At 41.9% G+C, this 21,041-nt stretch overlaps 1 protein-coding gene across 4 annotated transcripts in view; it reads right to left on the bottom strand.

Moving 5' to 3' along the window:
* PAK1 (p21 (RAC1) activated kinase 1) overlaps nucleotides 1-21,041 on the bottom strand; it is a 150,100-nt gene that overhangs the window by 78,779 nt on the left and 50,280 nt on the right. Inside the window, exon 1 of one of the 4 annotated variants that reach the window (XM_059069514.2) lies at nucleotides 2,681-3,186. The exons of 2 other annotated variants lie outside the window; for them this stretch is intronic. The gene's annotated coding sequence lies outside the window, so the exon portion shown is untranslated. Of the gene's footprint in view, nucleotides 1-2,680; nucleotides 3,187-21,041 lie in introns of those variants that run through there. One more of the 4 variants, XM_059069513.2, reaches the window with a different exon arrangement.

The raw sequence follows: 21,041 nt of genomic DNA, 5'->3' as shown, positions 1-21,041 counted from the left end.
AGACTTTACTTTGAGCTCCAATCCACTATCAGTTAGTCCCCACTACCATCACTTCCTTTGTTCCCTAAACATAGTCCAACAAAATCACTTAAACATCAAAAACCATCAACCCGCTAAAATTCAACAAGAAAAAAACCAAACAACCCAATTCAAATATGGGCTAAGGATTTGGATAGACATTTCTCCAAAGAAGATACATGAATGGCCAATAAGCACATAAAAAGATGCTAAACATCACTAATATTTAGGGAAATGCAAGCCAAAACTACGAGACACCACCTTATATCCTTAGGATGGTTACTATCAAAAAAACCCAGAAAACAACAAATGTTGGTGAGGATGTGGAGAAACTGGAACCCTTATGAATTACTGGTAGAAATATAAGATGGTACAGCCACTATGGAAAACAGTAGAGCGAACAGTTCCTCAAAAAATTAAAAATATTACAGAATTACCATATGATCCGGCAGTTCTACTTCTGGGGTATATACCCCAAAATATTGAAAGCAGGGTCTGTAAGAGCTATCTGTACACCCATGCTCATAACAGTATGAACAACAGTTAAACTATCGGCTCATTGGCTAAGGGAGGGGGTGAATGAGAGGCCCAGTTGATGCTCATTTGAGGCAAGGTAAATCTGATAAAAAACAAAAACAAGAACAATCAACCCCCTTGCCTCCTCTCCCTTTCCAAAATTCAACTGGCAAAATCCCAGCTTTGGGATGGTTGAGCTCAACTCTCTCCAAACTGTCTATACTGAAAGAGCTGAGTATCCTAGAGAACATTACCTGGTTGACTGCTTTAGCTTGAAAATTATGAGGCTCTCCCTACTTATGATTACCTTGCCTCAGATGAACATCAACTGGGCTTCTCATTCACCCCTTCCCTTAGCCAATGAGCCAACTTTCAATGAGAGAACAGAAATCTTTGCAGAAGAACTCTATCTTCTCACTCCTAAATCTGTATGCTTCCCTGCACTGTACCACCCAGTTACAATGAAGGAGGTGACCCTTCTCCCATCAAAAGCCATCCTCTCATTCTCTTCTCCCTCTACTCCTTTGCTTGTACTCCCTCCTCTCACCTTGAATGATCTCCTCCTTCAGCAGCTACATTAATCAATCTCTCTCTCTCTCTCTCTCTCTCTCTCTCTCTCTCTCTCTCTCACACACACACACACACACACACACGCACGCACGCACACACACATATTCAGTCATTCCACAAATACTTATTTAGCATCTACAGTGTACCAATACTAATCTAGCTGAACAGGATAAAGTCCCTGTGTTCATGGACTTTATGGCTTAGTAAAGAGAAGCAAAGAAATAAGCAAATAAATATACAATGTCAAGTCCATAATAAAAATTAAAGAGTAGTTCGTGTGAATATGAAGGGACAGGGATGGGGATGGTACATAAGATAGTGATCAGGAAAAATTTGCTATGGAGGGGAAAGGATTAGAAAGGAGAGCAGTAAGAAGGGAGAAAGTGGGGATGGGAGAAAAGGTGGGTAGGGGGCAGGACAGGAAAAATGATCAGGAGTAGGAAGTAGAAAGAAAAGTGGGAGAAGATGATAAGGAGGTAGAGTCACAGAAAAACTGGGGGGATAAAGGCAGTCCAAAATAATCAAGGTAGGTTAGTATCAGGCCTGACATGTGTTTCTTGGTTTCAGATGATCAAAAAGGAAAGAATTATAGTGATTAAGACATTACACAGCCTCAAGGTCTGTCATTAGCTTGACAGAGTAAGGAGGAAGCTCCAGAGAAGACAGCCGAGTTTAAAGCAGCTTTATGCCCAAGTATCAAACAACTGGCCAGTTTGGAGAAAAACCATTAATATACCTTGATCTGCTTCTTCCCAACCCCATGTCCCTACACCCAATATACCTACACTCAACACTAAAATAATCAGCATTCTCAACCTGTCTCGTCTGTGAAGTCACTGGGTCCTGAGCAGCCCAGTAAGATGCCATTCAAAAGACTGGCTGGAAGACAGGGTACCAAGGTCTGTTTCCCAAGTTTGCCTATCTCCTACAGTGTTGAGGGGGGATGTTTCTGCAGTCCGTTCTAGGGCTTTTACCAACTCACCGGTCCAAAAGGCAGTTTGACAGCCTGAAAATGCCAGAAGCACAAACAAAATGTCAAGCCCTTCATTGTATAGATAAGGAAACTGAGGCCCCACAGAGGCTGCCTGAACAGGACCAGCCCCACCCCCACCCCCACCCCACCCCACCCCAGGTCTCCCAGCTCTCAGTTTACTCCACCTCTTAACAAGTCACTTATAATGCAATGCCCCTCCCCAGCACCCAAGAGAAAAGCCCCCATGGTCCCAGCAGGCCAGCCGCTAATCCAAGGCTGAGGAAAGCATCACCCTAGCCGCCAAGTAGAAGGGTGCTTGCAAAGGGGCAAGGCTCCTGAGGCAGAGCAAGTTCCCCCAAAACCAGCTTCCCCTTCACACCCTTCCCTAGCCAAAGCTCTGACTCCAGTGCTGGCCTAGGCCTGGGTGGGCTCATCTGGGGGCTCCACCCTAAACCCCTTCTCTCACTTAGGGTCTCTTAAAGGAAGAGACCCTAGATCTACCGGACCCGCGTCACCACTCCCCGGAAGCCAGCAGAGACGTGTCCCCCCCCTCCCCCAACGCCCAGAACCGCGCAGCTGAGCGCGCCCCAGGGTGGGCATTACCTGGTGGCGGGAGATGGCCCCGGCATCTCTGCCTACGGTTTTTGTAGCAGAGCCGCACCTCCCTCACGCCTGGCCGGCCGCGCAACACCCTGGGCTCCACCCAGGTGGCTCTACTTGGCTGGGGCCGTGCTGCCAGCAGCTCGGCCGCCCCAGCTCTGGCTCCGGGGCGCAGCACGCTCCCGCCCTCGCAGGGAGCAGCGAAAGCTCTGCTCCAGGGTTGGCGAAGCAGAAGGGGCGGAGAAATAAGGGAGGGAAGGAGGCGGGAGAAAACCGCGCTTCTCCTTTCTGCAAAGAGGCTCTGAGGGAAGGCGGGGAGACTACTACCTTGCCACCCTCTCAGCTATTCTCCCCAACCTAGTCTTCGGCAGGAGGTAATTTCTCAGTGAATCCAGGCTTTCCAGGGACTGTCAGAGCTTCCTGGGTGGGCCCCAGAAGAGAACCAGAGCTCCCCTGTGCCTTAGTTTCTCCAGTTGGGTCTGGACTCCAGGACAACTCAAATCAAACCTAGCATTCTATCAGATTAGGCTTCAAGGAAAGAAATGCACCCACCCACCACCTCCAACAAAGGTGTCAGGTTCTAATTCTAATGCCCTAGGGAAAACACTGGGTGGATGCTTATAGCTGCTTCTAAGCAAAGAAAGCTCAGCAGCAGCTACCATTTATTAAGTGATGTTGTGTACCAGGTACTTTACAAAATCTTATGTCCGTCTGACCACAACCTTATGAAGCAGACACACTACCAATTCACATATGTCAAAACTGAGTTCCAGGAAGAATATGGTTTTGTACAATAAGTATTTCTTAAACACATATTGTGAATCAGGCATTGTAAAGGGCCCTGAGCAGAACAATACAGAATATTTTCCAACAATGGCCCAGACCCCCTAAATGCTAGTAGTACCCCCCAATAATTGAAACAATAAAAAAACACCTTCACACATTTCCAAATGCTCCGTAGGACGTAAAATTACCTCATCAACTACCCCTCTATGTCTTGCTCTTGAGAGAGAGATGTCAGGAGTCAGATTATGCAGGGTCTCTTGTGGGTCATAACTAGGAGTCTGGGTTTTGTTCTAGGTTTTAGCAATGGGAAAGCTTTGGAAGGTTTTAAGCAGAACAAGGTCTAATCTATATTTTTAAAAAATCACTGACTGCTGAATGGAGAACAGAGGGGAGAGTTATGCAAATAAGAAGACAAGTCAGTAGATTCTTTCAGAACTCCAGGTAAAAGAAGACGGTAATGATTTAGAATAACATATTGGAAGAAGAGATGAGAAGAAACAAGAATATTCTAAACATACAGCTTGGAAGAAGCAGCAGCCGAACTCGGTAAAAGACAGGATGTGATGAGTGAAAGAGGGCAGTGACTTCCCCAGGACCACACAGCTAGTAAATGGCTGAGTCATTCCAACTTTGGTCTGACTCCTAAGCCTATGCTTTATTTCTCTCTGCCATGTCAGTCATCTTTGTATTGACTACCGTATCCCTCTCCCTACAGCCTGGCAAAGAGCAGGTAACCAGCATTATGTCTGATCAATAATTTAAGTGTGCTACAGAGAAATTTTCCCTGACAGATGTCTACACCTCCATGTAATCTAATTGCAGAAGGATATAGAGGAAGAACTCCAGGAGGACAGAAAGAGCTCTTCTGTTAAGTTTTTTTCACCTTTCCCAGACCCTGAGTACTTGTGCTATTCCAACTATCAAAGTCTCAAATTTGGTAGAGGAGACGGGAAATTTCTTGAAGATCCCCTTGTCCACACAGAGAATCGGTCAGTAATACAGACTGGAGGGATCTGCTGCACTATGAGAACTCAGCTTCAAAGTAGTTTATCACTTTATCCAAGTGATAAAGACTGGAAAGAAAAACTATTATGCTAGATGGCACAGAGAGAGAGAGAGAGAGAGAATGAGCGAGAGAGAGAGAATGAGCGAGCGAGAGCAAGTGAGCTTGAAAAGGTGGGTTGAAGCCAAAAAAGATGAAATTTGAGGTGAATGGCAGTGAAGTTCAATATTTTAAGTCTGAAAGAAATGGCAAAATATGGGGAGCCTAGAGGAGACCTAGCCTGATGCTATTCTTATGAAACTTGTGGTTTTGGCTGCCTAAGGCCAGTGTCAGCCAAAGGCACTGCAGTGACTAAAAAGCTATTGCAGCTTCAGACTGAATTATTGGAAGTACAAAGTATAGTTAATAGAGGTGATAGTCCAACTACGTTCTATAGGGGATAGACTGCACTTAGACTATCACCTTTCCCATAGGGTACCAGGCAGTAAGAGGCTCATTGCAAACAGGACTGTGTTTAGTGGAAGGTGCCCTAGTTGCACCAGGGTCATTGCAAACAGGACTGTGTTTAGTAAAAGGTGCCCAGATCACTCAAAGTAGAGTTTGAACTGTTCCCAGTCTGCAATGAGGTAAGCATAGAAATTGAGAGAGTTTAGAAACTTTTACAATAATTTGACAGAGTAATTTTAGGTCTAATGAATATAATGAAAAAGAAAATGAGGTTTATCTTACATGTCTTTTTTTGTTTGTTTGATACTTGCCCTTTATTTTTTATTTTATTTTAATAGACTTTAATTTTTGAGCAGTTTTAGGCACAATGGCTTCCACCAACAGGCTATGTACACTCCCACCTCTGGGCTTTGGTATCTATGGTCACTCTGCCTAAAAACACATTTTCCCCCAGATATCCATATGACTCCTTTCCTCACTCTTTTCCTCACTTCCTTCAGGTCACTACTCAAATATCACTTCATCAGAGGTCTTCCCTGACCGCTCTTCATAAAATGAGAGGAACCGCTCTTCACTCCATCTCAGCACTCTTTATTCCCTCCTACTCTGCTTTATTTGTATCCATAGCACTTACCATCAATTGACATATCTGTTTGCTTTTTGGTTGACTCCCACCAATAGAACATATGCCCCACAAGCAAAAACTTTTCCTTTATCCCCCGACCTAAGAACTATTCCTTGCACACAGTAGGAGATTGGTAAGTAATGGCTGAATGAATGAATAAGTGAATGAATAAATGGAGCTGGAAAGACCAGTCAGGAAGAAACTAGAAAGACCAATGAAGGCCAGAAATGTGGATATAACCTTAGAATTGGCCTAAAGAAGAGATTGCCCAAGAGTGATTATCTTGTCATATGCCATACAAATCACCTTGTCTTCTCCATCAAATAGAGACAGAAACGGGGAATTCTATTTTATATCAATATAAGAACATTATAGGGGCTTCCCTGGTGGCGCAGTGGTTGAGAGTCCACCTGCCAATGCAGGAGACAAGGGTTCGTGCCCCAGTCCGGGAAGATCCCACATGCCGCGGAGCGGCTAGGCCCATGAGCCATGGCCGCTGAGCCTGAGCGTCGGGAGCCTGTGCTCGGCAACGGGAGAGGCCACAACAGTGGGGAGCCCGCGTACCACAAAAAAAAAAAAAAAAAAAAAAAGAACATTATAATAATCAGAAGTATACAATAATGAAATGGATAATCTTTAAAGTATTAACACCCCCCATCAACCTCTCAGCACATAGGATGCAGTAACAAACTACTCTCCCATAATTTTCCCCTCTGCTTATCCTTTTGGATTCAGTTCAAATGTCACCACCTCTACCAAGGTTTTTCCAAACTCCCTCAGAGTTAACCACTCCTACTTATGGTCCTCAGAGCAATCTGTCCACTTACCCCAATTTACTAAAAGTGTTTGTTAATATATTATTATGACTGAATTGTGCCCCTCTTACCTCCAAAATTCATATGTTGAAGCCCCAACCCCACCTGTGACTGTATTGGAGACAGGGCCAGTAAGGAGGTGATTAAAGTTAAATGAGGTCAAGGAAGTACCTTCAGAGGAGGATCTGATCGATATGGAAGTGGTCATGGATTTGGGGATGGCTATAATGGGTATGGAGGAGGACCTGGTGGTAATTTTGGAGGTAGCCCTGGTTACGGAGGAGGAAGAGAAGGATATAGTGGTGGAGGACCTGGATATGGCAACCAGGGTGGGGGCTACGGAGATGGTTATGACAACTATGGAGGAGGAAATTATGGAAGTGGAAATTTTAATAATTTTGGAAATTATAATCAGCAACCTACTAACTATGGTCCAATGAACAGTGGAAACTTTGGTGGTAGCAGGAACAAGGGAGACCATATGGTGGAGGAAACTATGGTCCAGGAGGCAGTGGAGGAAGTGGGGGTTATGGAGGGAGAAGCTGATATTGAGCTTCTTTCTATTTACCATGGGCTTCAGTGTATAAATAGGAGAGGATGAGAGCCCAGAGCTAACAGAACAGCTTCAGGCTATCGAAATAACAATGTTAAGGAAACTCTCATCTCAGCCATGCATAAATATGCGGACTACACCAGAGTAGATGCAGAGAGCCATTTTGTGAATGGATTGGATTATTTAATAACATTACCTACTGGGGAGGAAGGATTGTAAAAAAAAAAAAAAATGCCTTTGAGACAGTTTCTTAGCTTTTTAATTGTTGTTTCCTTCTAGTGGTCTTTGTAAGAGTATAGAAGCAGTTCTTCTTTGATAATGTTAAATTTGTAAGTTTCAGGTGACATGTGAAACCTTTTTTAAGATTTTTCTCAAAGTTTTGAAAAGCTATCAGCCAGGATGATGTTGTAATAAGACATAACGTTTTTCCTTTAAAAAAAATTTGAGTACGTGGGTAGAGTTAAAAAGCTGTTATACATTTATGATTTAATAAAATAATTCTAAAGGAAAAAAAGTTAAATGCAGTCATAAGGGAGGAACCTTGATCAAATAAAAGAGCAAGAGACACCAGAATCTCTCTCTCTCTCTCTCTCTCTCTCTCTGCCTCGAGGACAGAGTGAGAAGGCAGCAGTCTGTAAGCCAAGAAGAGAGCTCTTACAAGAAGCCAAATCCTGCCAGAACCTTGATCTTGGACTTCTCAGTCTCCAGAACTGTGAGAAAATAAATTTCTTTTGTTTAAGCCACCCAGCCTAGCAAATTAAAACATATACCTTTTCTCCTCTAGACTGAAAAATTACTTTATGTCCCCATTTACTATTATATCCCCAGACCAGAATATGGCAACTTTAATAAAATGTAGGCACCACTACATATTTTTATGGAATAATATAGAGTACAAATACGTTTTTAAAAACCATATTAAAAAGTCATTAAAGTCAGATGACTTTCAAATGCTTAACCAATAACTATTCTTCCCTTCATTCTCGCTAAATAAACCCTAATTTTGTTCAGGAAGGCAATGAGACAACTAAATATTCATTTTCCCAGCCTTCCTCAAAGTTTGGTGTGCCCATGTGACACAGTTTTAGCCAGTAAAGTCATGAAAAGCTTCTAAGAATTCTGGGGAAATGGTTGCGTTAAATACAAAATAGGACATAAGAAGTGCTAGTTCTGCCTTTCCCCCTTTCTTCTTCCTCAAGCATTCCTGCTGGAGCTACAGTAGCCATCTTGTAACTATGAGATCATAAGCACAAAGGCTGAAAGCAAACACTCTAAGGATGCAGACTGGAAAAACAGAAATAGCCTGGAATCCAAATGGTATTGTGAGTATCTGAACCCATGCCAGCAACCATTCTTTCTCCTCCAGTCTTCTTTTTTTTAACCTCTTTATTGGAGTATAATCGCTTTACAATGGTGTGTTATTTTCTGCTTTATAACAAAGTGAATCAGTTATACATATACATATGTTCCCATATCTCTTGCATCTCCCTCCCTCCCACCCTCCCTATCCCACCCCTCTAGGTGGTCACAAAGCACCACGCTGATCTCCCTGTTCTATGCGGCTGCTTCCCCCTAGCTATCTATTTTACGTTCAGTAGTGTATATATGTCCATGCCACTCTCTCACTTTGTCACAGCTTACCCTTCCCCCTCTCCATATCCTCAAGTCCATTCTCTAGTAGGTCTGTGTCTTTATTCCCATCTTATCCCTAGGTTCTTCATGACCTTTTTTTTTCCCCCTTAGATTCCATATATATGTGCTAGCATACGGTATTTGTTTTTCTCTTTCTGACTGACTTCACTCTGTATGAAAGACTCTAGGTCCATCCACCTCACTACAAATAACTCAATTTCGTTTCTTTTTATGGCTGAGTAATATTCCATTGTATATATGTGCCACATCTTCTTTATCCATTCATCTGATGATGGACACTTAGGTTGCTTCCATCTCCTGGCTATTGTAAATAGACTTCTTGTCAAGAAAGCTAATCCCTACATTTTAAGTCATTGTTAGGTTTTTCTACTACTTACAGCTGAAGACATTCCTAATTAACACAAACAAGACGCATACTAGAGAATTAAGAGGAAGAGGATTCTTACTAGTCTGAATCCTCTATTCCTTATCAGCCACTTGGCCCCTAACCATAAATGAATTTCTCTTATTAGCATGAGATTGGAGATGATCTAGCAAATTTTAAAAATACAGAGTAGATATAAAAGGAGGACTGCACAGTAACAGACACCAGACAATCACTCTTCCTAATAAGTCCTTATTTTTATAAGAATAACAGTATAGCTCTGTCTTCTTCAAAAATGGCTTTCAAGTTGCTTGCACATATAAAAGATAAGATAGATAGACAGACAGACAGACATCCTAGGACAATAGTAATCATCAATGGGGTATAGGTCATAAAGTAGAAGAAAATCACAGCAAGTACCAAAAAACCCACACTGAATGTAGCTATTGCAATTCATGACCAAATTTTGCTCCGTGCATCCTGGAAGCCAAATCAAAATAGAAAGGAAGGGAGTGAAATTCAAACTATTAACTCTCATTGTCTAATGGAAGAAGTATATCAGTTTTCTTGCGAGACAACCATTATCAGTTGAAGCAAGGATTGGAAAACTTTTTTCTGCAAAAGGCCAGACTAAATATTTTGGCTTTGCAGGTCGTATCATTGCTGTCTCAGCTACTCAACTCTGCCTGTGTAGCACAAAAAGAGCCATAAACAATATGTAAACAAATGAGTATGGCTGTATTCCAATAAAACTTTATTTACAAAGACAGTCAACTGGCCAGATATGTCCTACAAGCTATAGTTTGCTGACCCCAAAGTCAGAAGATTCTTGGATGTAAGCACCAGACCTCTCCTGGCAGTGCAGGAATTTGGCCTGAGTGCAACAGCCACTAGCATCAATGCTACTTCAGTGACAGAAACTCAACCTTGCAGGTGATGCTACCTGCCTCTACAGCCAAAGAGAGAAAGTTAGCTCCCCATTACCTTCTCTCTCATGTCATTAAGTCCTAAACTAAATGTGGTGTGGGCATACGGTATTGGTGAAAGCTAGGTCACTGCCTGTGCCCTAGAAGCAAGGAAGTTTGAGAAGCAAGTATCTAAATTTTTATCTCCTTTAGGGGATAGCATCTTTGCCACCAAGAAGACTCATAAAACGGGGGACACGCGGCTTCCCTGGTGGCACAGCGGTTAAGAATCCGCCTGCCAACGCAAGGGACACAGGTTCGAGTCCTGGTCTGGGAAGATCCCACATGAGCACGTGTGCCACAGCTACTGAAGCCCGCGAGCCTAGAGCCCATGTTCCATAACAAGAGAAGCCACCACAATGAGAAGCCCGCGCACCACAACAAAGAGTAGCCCCCACTCGCCACAACTAGAGAAAGCCTGCGTGCAGCAATGGAGACCCAACTCAGCCATAAACAAACAAATAATAACTCAATAATTTAAAAAAAAAAAAAAAAAACGAGGGATACAAAATGCTGTGCAGTAAAAACAAATGACAACTATCCATTTCAGTTAACTGTTACTTATACCTTCCTTCCATATATAAATTGTTTTTTTTTAAATACTCCAGCCTGTCATCATCACTAATCAACAGGGAATTGCACATCAAAACCACAATGAGGGGCTCCCCTGGTGGCGCAGTGGTTGAGAGTCCGCCTGCCGATGCAGGGGACACAGGTTCGTGCCCCGGTCCGGGAAGATCCCACGTGCCGCAGAGTGGCTGGGCCCGTGAGCCATGGCCGCTGAGCCTGCGCGTCTGGAGCTTGTGCTCTGCAGTGGGGAGAGGCCACAACAGTGAGAGGCCCGCGTACTGAAAAAAAAAAAAAAAAAAAAAAAAAAAACCACAATGAGGGCTTCCCTGGTGGCACAGTGGGTAAGAATCTGCCTGCCAATGCGGGGGACACGGGTTCGAGCCCTGGTTTGGGAAGATCCCACATGCCGTGGAGCAACTAAGCCCGTGCGCCACAACTACTGAGCCTGCGCGTCTGGAGCCTGCGCTCCGCAACAAGAGAGGCCGCGACAGTGAGAGTCCCGCGCACCGCGATGAAGAGTGGCCCCCGCTCGCCGCAACTGGAGAAAGCCCTCGCACAGAAACGAAGAACCAACACAACCAAAAATAAATAAATTAATTAATTTTTTTAAAAAAAACACAATGAGATATCACTTCACATCTGTCAGAATGGCCATCACCAAAAAGATCAGAAATAACAAGTGGTAGAGAGAATGTGGAGAAAACCGTTCTCATGCGTGCACTATTGGTGGGAATGTAAATTGGTGCAGCCTGTGGAAAACAGTATGGAGGTTTCTCCAAAACCTAAAAAGAGAACTACCATATGATCCAACAATTTCACTCCTAGGTATATATCTGAAGAAAATGAAAATGCACCCCAATGTTCATAGCAGTATTATTAACATTAGCCAAGATATGGAAGCAACCTAAGTGTCCATCAACAGATGAATGGGTAAAAATGTGATACACACACGCACACACACACATACAATGGAAGACTACTCATCCATAAAAAAGAATGAAATTTTTGCCATTTGCAGCAAGACAGATGGAGGGTATTATGCTAAATAAATCAGACAGAGAAAAACAAATACTCATATGTAGAATCTAAAAATACAACAAACTAGTGAATATAACAACAACAAAAAAAGCAGACTCACAGATATTGAGAACAAACTAGTGGTTACCAGTGGGGAGAGGGGAATGGGGAGTGGAAAGATGGGGCAGGGGATTAAGAGGTACAAATTGCTATGTATAAAATACATAAGCTATAAGGATATACTGTACAACACAGGGAATATAGCCAATATTTTATAATAACTATAAATGGAATATAACCTTTAAAATTTGTGAATCACTATGTTGTAGACCTAAAACAGACTATTTACCTCAACTATACCTCAATTAAAAAAAAAAAAACAGTAGAGAAAAAAATACACTCCAGCATAACATATTGTCACTAACCCTAACAAACTAAAAATGCTCTCACCTTCTCCCAAAAAAAGGGACAACACAGGGCTTCCCTGGTGGCGCCGTGGTTGAGAGTCCGCCTGCTGATGCAGGGGACACGGGTTCATGCCCTGGTCCGGGAAGATCCCACATGCCGCGGAGCGGCTGGGCCTGTGAGCCGTGTCCGGAGCCTGTGCTCCACAACGGGACAGGCCACAACAGTGAGAGGCCCGCGTACCGCAAAAAAAAAAAAAAAAAAAAAAAGGGACAACACACAGTCTCATTAGTTGCAACATCCCAGCATTAAATTCTAAGGAACTTATCTCTATTTGTTGAGTGCTTTAAGTACCAGGTACTACTCTAAACCTTCATGCCTTTGTTCATGCTGCTATTTCTAACTGGAATAGCCTTATCTCTCCTTATCTCCCTTTGTTTCCAGGAAAACTCAAGCTTCAGGTGTCCGCTCCTCTAACTGGCCATCTCTGATGCAGTCCTGCCCAAAAGTTTGAATAGGTCCTCCTCCCTTAGGATATTAGAGCACCTCATGAAAACTCTTCTCACCTTATTTACCACAGGTGTCTTACATTTCCAGCCAGACTATAAGTCCCTTTGGTAAGGGAATGTTTCATTCATTCATTTCCATTCCCTCAGTACCTAATCAAAGCCTCATACATAGAAGGTTCTCAACAATTATATCTACTGAATCCAAACAAATCTAAAAAATAAGAATATCACATATCTTTTGGCCAGCCACCTAATTTCCTTTTGTCTTGCTCTGATTCCTCTTATATCCCAGGATATATTCTTGTTTTCAAGGCTGCCTTAAATATCTCTCCTAAATATTTAAAATGCTGCAGTAACACAAGTGCTTCTTTAAAAAGATGATTATAAATAAGTTCTTTATAAACCCAAAAGCAGTTTGAAGGTCCACTGTGTTGTCAAAGCATAAGACCATTTTAAAAGGTATATCCCATTTTAAGTACTCCTAGACTCTTAGACACAGATTTTTCTTTAATGAGCTCCCATCTTTCTTGCCACTGAAATCTTTCTTCTCAATTAAGCTTAGATTCCAACTGTAGTGTTCCACTGTGTCATCCAAGGCTTCAGAAAAGAAGTACCTTCTATAAGATATGACAATCCCTAACATTTATGCAGTTCTTTACAATCAACAAAGCACAGTCGTATCCATCATCCAATTTAATTTTTGCACACAACCCTGTGAGATTTCTCCTCACAAGCAAAGCCCAGTCCCAAAGCCATCTCTCGTGGACTACTGCCACCACCAGGGCCACCCCCTAACCCCACCAAACACACACACACACACACACACACACACACAATTTGCTATAGCTCTTCTGACTCATACAGATAATCTTTTATCCATAGTGAAGTGTGAACAGCCTAAGGGAAGGAACCAGGCCTACCACAGTGTATGTCACAGTAAATGTTTGATAATTGTCTGCTGAATAAACAAACCAAAGTGAGTTAAGCAAAACAGTCAGCATTTTTGTTTCAATAAAGCAGAAACTGAGATGACTTTCTCAAATTTTCCTAGCTAAGACTATAATCAGGGTATTCTTTTTTTTTTTTTTTTTTTTGGTGGTACGCGGGCCTCTCACTGCTGTGGCTTCTCCTGTTGCGGAGCACGGGCTCCGGACACACAGGCTCAGCGGCCATGGCTCACGGGCCCAGCCACACCGCGGCATGTGGGATCTTCCCAGACCGGGGCACGAACCCGTGTCCCCTGCATTGGTAGGCGGATTCTCAACCACTGCGCCACCAGGGAAGCCCCAGGGTATTCCTGATTTTCAATTCAGGACTCTTTTTACCATGCTGCCCTCTCCACGGATTGGTCAGTGTACAAAAGAAGGAGTCCTGAACTGGGACTCATAAGTCCTGGTCCTCAGACAAGCCACTTACCTTCTCTGAGCATCAGCTTCCTCATTTTTTACAAGTGGGAACAATCACAGTCTTTTCTCTCAGAACACACTGTGAAGACTAATATAAGATAATGTGAGTAGAAGTGACTTGAGAAGAGTGAAATGATATACTAGGCTACAGACAATGCTTAGGTTGATGACTCCCACTGTCACTGACAAAGTCAAAATCAGTCTGCCCTAGAAGAAACATATTTACCCTAATAGCTAAAAAATCAGCTTTATTATCCTCATTTTACAGATGAGAAAACTGAGGCACAGAGAGCATAACACTTGCCAAAGACTGCAAACCTAGTAAATATTAGACCTGGAATTAGATAGAATTCTAGTCCATCACATCCTAAAGATCTTCCCATACTGCTTCGCCAACATTACAAAATAAAAGCTTTCAATCGCCTCTAGACTGATGGAACAGCGCTAATCTTGAGTTGAGAACATTTCATTGTCTCTCAGGCCAAATCAAACTAAGTTAGCCTTGTAGGTAAGCGCAGCTTGATTGCAATCCCTGTGGTGCCACACCTCAGTAGGATGAGCTAAAAATTGAATATGTATATTAGAAAATGTTCTAACATGAATTTTGAAATTCTTTTAACTAGACTGAAAATCTGACAGGAAAAGCAAAAGTGAACAATCTATTTTTTTTTTACCATTCATTACTGTGATTATGAAACATGGAAAGAGCCTAGGCTTTGAAATCAGACAGTTCAAACCTAAGAGTAGAAAAGAAAAACCTAGACAAAGGCCAGAAGGAGGGAATTAGCAGAGAGGATCAAGATATGACAATGGCTGGAGCAAGTAGGATTGGTAGTGAGACCTAAGAAAACACAGTCCCCTATTCTCTTCTTCCTCCCCAAACACCCCCACAACCTGCAAGAAACCTAACCTGTGATGCTTCTTTTCTCCCTACAGCACCTGAACAATGCAGATTAGTAAGTCACTGAGAAAGTCTAAAACCCTCCTTTGCTAACACTTCCTCCTAAATGCCTCTCCGGAGATAGACTGAATGGCAGACAGGCTGTCAGAAGACACATGTTTTCATCATACTGTCCTTCATACAGTTGGGATAGGTGCTTTTTTTTGGTAGTGATGTAGCTGCTATTACTTGCAGCTTTAAATACCCACATACGTGTAGCCAACAATTCTTTTATTTGGGACGAGAGTGTAAAGAAATTTGTTTTAAAGAACATATTTGGAATTTACAAAAGAGGAAAGCCACGTGAATACATAATTTTCTCAGAAAGAGCTCTGGCATAGGGCAGGTATCTGACCCAGCAGTGCCAGGGTCCAAACCCCTTCCTGTAGCTAGAGCCTCTTAGACCTCACCAAGGACTATAAACAGATTTTAAATAAAAACAACAGACTCACAGTTGCTGTATGATCCAGCAATCCCGCTCCTGTGCATATACCCAGAGAAAACAATAATTTGAAAAGATACATGCACCCCTATGTTCAGAGCAGCACTATTTACAATAGCCAAGACATGGAAACAACCTAAATGTCCATTGACAGATGAATGGATAAAGAAGATATGGTATATATATTCATTGGAATATTACACAGCCATTAAAAAGAATGAAATAATGTCATTTGCAGCAATGTGGATGGACCTAGAGATTATCACACTAAGCAAAGTAAGTCAGAAAGATAAATACCACAGGATATCACTTATATATAGAATCTAAAATACCACATGATATCACTTATATGTGGAAACTAAAATACAACACAAATGAGCATATCTACAATACAAAAATGGACTCACAAATATAGAGAACAGACTCATGGTTGCAGGGGGCTGGGGGGAAGGATTGGGAGTTTGGAATTAGCAGATGCAAACTATTCAATATTATATATGGGATGGATAAACAACAAGGTCCTACTGTATAGCACAGGGAACTATATTCAGTACCCTGTGATAAACCATAATGGAAAAGAATATGAAAAAGAATATATGTATGTATAACTGAGTCACTTTGCTGTACAGCAGAAAATAAATACAACATTGTAAATCAACTATACTTCAATAAAAGTAAAAAAAAAAAAAAAAAAAAAAAAAGGCTCACAACCCAGAATTCATTCCCTCGACAACTTCCATCAGGTGCTTTCAAGGACCAGCCAATGCATCAGAGACAACAGATAAAAATTAATCATGAAAACAGGAAGAATGAGGTAAGTACTCCATCAGAAGAAAAGAAGAGATTAATTTGTACTGTGAAGGTCAGAGAGGCTTCAGCAGGTTACCCCCTCCCCTTAAAAGTCCCCTCCACACTGTTCTCAGATTCTGACATCCCACACCAGACATCTGAAATAGGACCCCAAGGGATTCTGTCAACTTGTGAAGAAAAGAGTTGGCTAAGTCAGGTAGAGGAGAAGGCAAAGGCAAAACGGAAGAGTATATGTACTGGGCTATGTCTAAGGAATAGCCAGTGACCATGACTGGAGTGCAGGGTACACAGAAGAATAAATAAGAAATGAGGCAGGAAAGGCACATTTGGGTCAGATCTTAGAAGGCCTTGAATGCCAGCCTAAGGAACTTGAAATTTATTCTACAAACAAGAGGAACTATTATTAAGCAGAGCTATGGTGTTTGACATATTTTAGAACGATCACTCTAGAAGTATGTAAGGTAAGGGAAGATTAGAAGTGGTAAGACTGTTAGGAATCTACTGTGTTATGATAGTCTAGTTAAGAGATGATCCGCCCAACATTGTGACCAGAGCCTTAGCAGGGTGAGGAAGGTCTACACTGGGCAGGGGAGAAGGGAGAGGAAGCCTGGTAAGAAGAATCAGAGCCCAAGATGGTGAGAAGGGCATCCACACATGGGGCAGGGAGGGGGACAGAGGACAGTGAGAAGGGCATCCATATTGGGTGTGGGGAGGGTTGCCTGATACAGTATGTCAGAGCCCACGGTGAAGAAGTGAAGGAGTCCCAATGGTAGAGCAGTCTGGTTTAGGGTGTTGGAACCCACGCAGAATGAGGGCATCCACACAGTGGGAAGAGCCTATAATAGGGAGCTGGAACTTCGTTTCCTCACTATGTCTACTGAGAGGGCCTAGGAGCAGCACCAACCCAATAGCAATAAGCATACCCAGCTGCCAGACCTTGGCTTCTAAATACTACTAAACAATAAAAGAAACTATGGCTCCTTGGTGAAATGGATTATTCCAGGCCTGGGGCACAGAAAGCACAAATGAGTCTAGAATATCTTGTTTGGTCAGAAAGAAAGGGAGTGGTCAAAGAGTAATAGGGACATAAAAGTAGACAGAAGCCAACCTGAATGGGGCTCCTAGTAGCCAAGTCAAGGAGAATTTGAACATCAATAAAAAATGATATAGCAATAGATTGCTACCCATTGAAAAAAGTAGGAAGCCAAGAGTCCAAACAGATACAAATAACTAACTATATTGAAATTTGGCAAAGAGAAAGATATTTACATAGTTTCATAGTACCTTCCTATAAAATACTTATTAATTATAGCTTCACAGTGGAGAAGCCTGGCAGACACCATTCTGAGCAAGTTAGCAAACTGAACATCAACAGTAATGAGACAATGGCAGCAAAATATAATAGAAAGAATATGGACTCTAGAGTTAGGTCTAGTTTTGATTCCATACTCTGCCACCTTGGGCTGGTTATTTAACCTTTCTGAACTGGAATTTCCTCACCTACCAAATGAGATGAAGTTGTTCTTGTGAAGTGTTGGAGAAATAATGCTTAAAGCACCTATCAAAAGTGCAGAGAACAGTAGCAGCTTAAAATGTATCTATTACTTAGCTATTTTTTGCTACATTTTATAACATTTTGCTATTAATTACAACATTGAAAATCATTTGCATTATTGTTTATATTTACATTATTTGCAACTCTAACTTCTGCAAATAACTCATGTTTATACCCAGTTCTATATGTATCTAGGATATCATTTACAACTAATATCAAGCCTATTAGATTATGCAATAGAAGTGGTATTCTCTTTTCAATTTGACAGATGAGGTAACTGAAACATGAAGAGAATGCACTGATGTGCCCAATGTTTAACAGTTAGCTAAAGGTACATCTCAGCCCTGAAAGATACCCCCATCTCCCTCTCCAGTGGCCTTTCCTCCTTATAAAATGTATGTGTTACTTAGGGACATGGCCTTTATCAAGGGAATTTGGAATAATATGAAAGAAAATAATACGAATTCACCAGAATTTGGAATAATATGAAACAAAATAATCTCTCCGAGATGGGAGTGTGATTAAGGCGAACTAAGAAGGAGTAAAGAACCTTTTTACCACTCAGAACCAGAACACGAATAGGCACCTAATTACGTAGCCACTTGAAATTTACAAAAAAAAACCAACCAAACTCTTCAGAAGGACTTAAGTGAAAGAAGCCCCACAAAAGGCAAGTTTTCACAATATGTTAAAACTAGAAGGGATCTTAAATACCACAAAGTCCAATCTTCCCATGTACAGATGGTAAAGCTGAGACTTGGAGAAGGGAAAGGACATATCTCACAGAGTTACAATATGCCAACCCTAGGGAATTCCCTGGCAGTCCAGTGGTTAGGACTCCCGCGCTTCCACCTCTGGGGCCCCAGGTTCAATCCCTGGTAGGGGAACTAAGATCCTGCAAGCCTTGTGGCGCAGCCAAAAAAAAATGCCAACCCTATAATCACTGAATGGCCTGAAAATAAAGTCATTGTAGAGTTCATTTGGTAACTATTTATCACACATCAACACAAGATACTGTCTTTATCACACTCTTGTGTTCTCAATTTTAAGCCTGTGTTTTTTTCTGTCTGCTCAATTACAGTGAATGGCCCCAACACCTTAGTAATCCATGTACTCCTACAGGCTTGGTAAGTAGTTGGTGCCCAATAAGTACCTGTCATAAAATACAGTATGATCCCAGGGAGCAAGGTTGGTTTAACATCCAAAAGCATCAATCAATACACCATATGAATAAATGAAGAAAAGCCATAAGATCATCTTATTGATAAAGAAAAGGCATTTGACAAAATCCAACACCCTTTCATGTTAAAAGCACTCAAGAAAACAAGAATAGATGGAAACTTCCTTATACCTGATAAAGGGCATGTATGAAAAACCCCCAGCTAATATCATACTTAATTGGTAAATAGTTGAATGCTTTCTCCCTAAAATCAGGAACAAAACAGAGATACCTGCTCTTGCCACTTTTTTTTTTTTTTTTTTTTTTTGCGGTACGTGGGCCTCTCACTGTTGTGGCCTCTCCCGTTGTGGAGCACAGGCTCTGGACGTGCAGGCTCAGCGGCCATGGCTCACAGGCCCAGCCACTCCCCAGCATGTGGGATCTTCCCAGACCGGGGCATGAACCCGTGTGCCCTGCATTGGCAGGCGGACTCTCAACCACTGTGCCACCAGGGAAGCCCTCTTGCCACTTTTATTTAGCATTGTATTAAAGGTTCTAGCCAGAGCAATTAGTCAAGAAAAAGAAATAAAAGCATCCAGATTGGAAAGGAAGAAGTAAAACTTTTTCTATTTGAGATGACATGATCTTGTATACAGAAAATCCTGAGGAACCCACGCAGGTGCACACATATACACATACACACACAAAAAAACTATTAGAATTATAAAGTTCAATCAGGTTGCAGGATAAAAGATCAATAAAAAAATCAATTGTATATCTATACACAAGCAATGAATGATCCAAAAATTGAAATTTTAAAAAATTCCATTTATAATAGCATCAAAAGAATAAAATAAGTACAAGACCTGTACACCTTGAAAACTAAGAACAAAGGTGGAGGAGTCACACCTCCTAATTTTGAAACTTACTACAAAGCAGCAGTGCGGTACTGGCATAAAGATGAACATGCATAGATCAACAAAACAGAATTGAGACTCCAGGAATTAATGCTTATATTAACAGTAAAATGATTTTGACAAAAGTGCCAAGATAATTCAGTGGGAAAAGAATAGCCTTCAACAAGTGGTACCAGGACAACTGGCTATGATGCTGGACCTCTACTTCATATCATATGCAAAAAGTAATTCAAGGGCTTCCCTGGTGGCGCAGTGGTTGGGAGTCCGCCTGCCGATGCAGGGGACACAGGTTCGTGCCCCGGTCTGGGAGGATCCCACGTGCCACGGAGCGGCTGGGCCCGTGAGCCATGGCCGCTGAGCCTGCGCGTCCGGAGCCTGTGCTCCACGGCGGGAGAGGCCACAGCAGTGAGAGGCCCGCGTACCGCAAAAACAAAACAAATGGATCCGACTTATAAATGTAAGAGCTAAAGCTACAAAATACTTAGAAGAAAACATAGGTGTAAATATTCATGACCTTGGACTAGATAATGGTTTCTTTAGATCGGCACCAAAAGCACAAACAAAAGAAAAACTAAATAAATCGGACTACATTGAAATTAACAATTTTTATGCTGCAAGCAATAGCATCAAAGTGAAAAGACAATCCACAGACTAGGAGAAAATATTTGTAAATCATATATCTGATGAGGGACTTGTAACCAGAATATATAAAGAACTCTTAGGCTTCCCTGGTGGCACAGTGGTTGAGAGTCCGCAAGCCGATGCAGGGGATGCGGGTTCGTGCCCCAGTCCAGGAAGATCCCACATGCCGGGGAGTGGCTGGGCCCGTGAGCCATGGCCGCTGAGCCTGCGCGTCCGGGGCCTGTGCTCCGCAACGGGAGAGGCCACAACAGTGAGGGGCCCGAGTACCGCCAAAAAAAAAAAAAAAAAAAAGAAACTCTTAACAAAAATAGTAAAAAGACAACCCAATTTAAAACTGGACAAAAGATCTAAATAGACATTTGTCCAAAGATATACAAATGGTCAATAGGCACATATAAAGTTGCTCCACATCATTAGTAATTAAGGAAATTCAAATCAAAATCACAATGAGGTAGATGCCATTTCATATCCACCAGAATGGCTGTAACAAAAAAAGATAATAATAAGTGTTTATGAACATGTGGAGAAATTAGAACACTCATACAATGCTGTGGGAATGTAAAATGCTGCAGTTCCTTCGGGAAAAAGTCTGGCTGTTCCTCAATGGGTTAAACATAGGGCTACCTTATGAGCCAGCAATTCCACTGCTAAGTATATACCTAAGATCAATAAAAATATACATCCACACACAAAAAATGTTCATAGTAGCATTATTCATAGTGTTAAAAAAGTGGAAACAATCTAAATGTCCATCAACTGATAAACTGATAAATAAAATGTG

Source organism: Kogia breviceps, chromosome 7 (genome assembly GCF_026419965.1).
Source record: "Kogia breviceps isolate mKogBre1 chromosome 7, mKogBre1 haplotype 1, whole genome shotgun sequence".
In the NCBI taxonomy this organism is placed as follows: domain Eukaryota; kingdom Metazoa; phylum Chordata; class Mammalia; order Artiodactyla; family Physeteridae; genus Kogia; species Kogia breviceps.
Note: the sequence above shows the minus strand (reverse complement) of the source record. Positions and strands in the feature narration are given on the sequence as shown.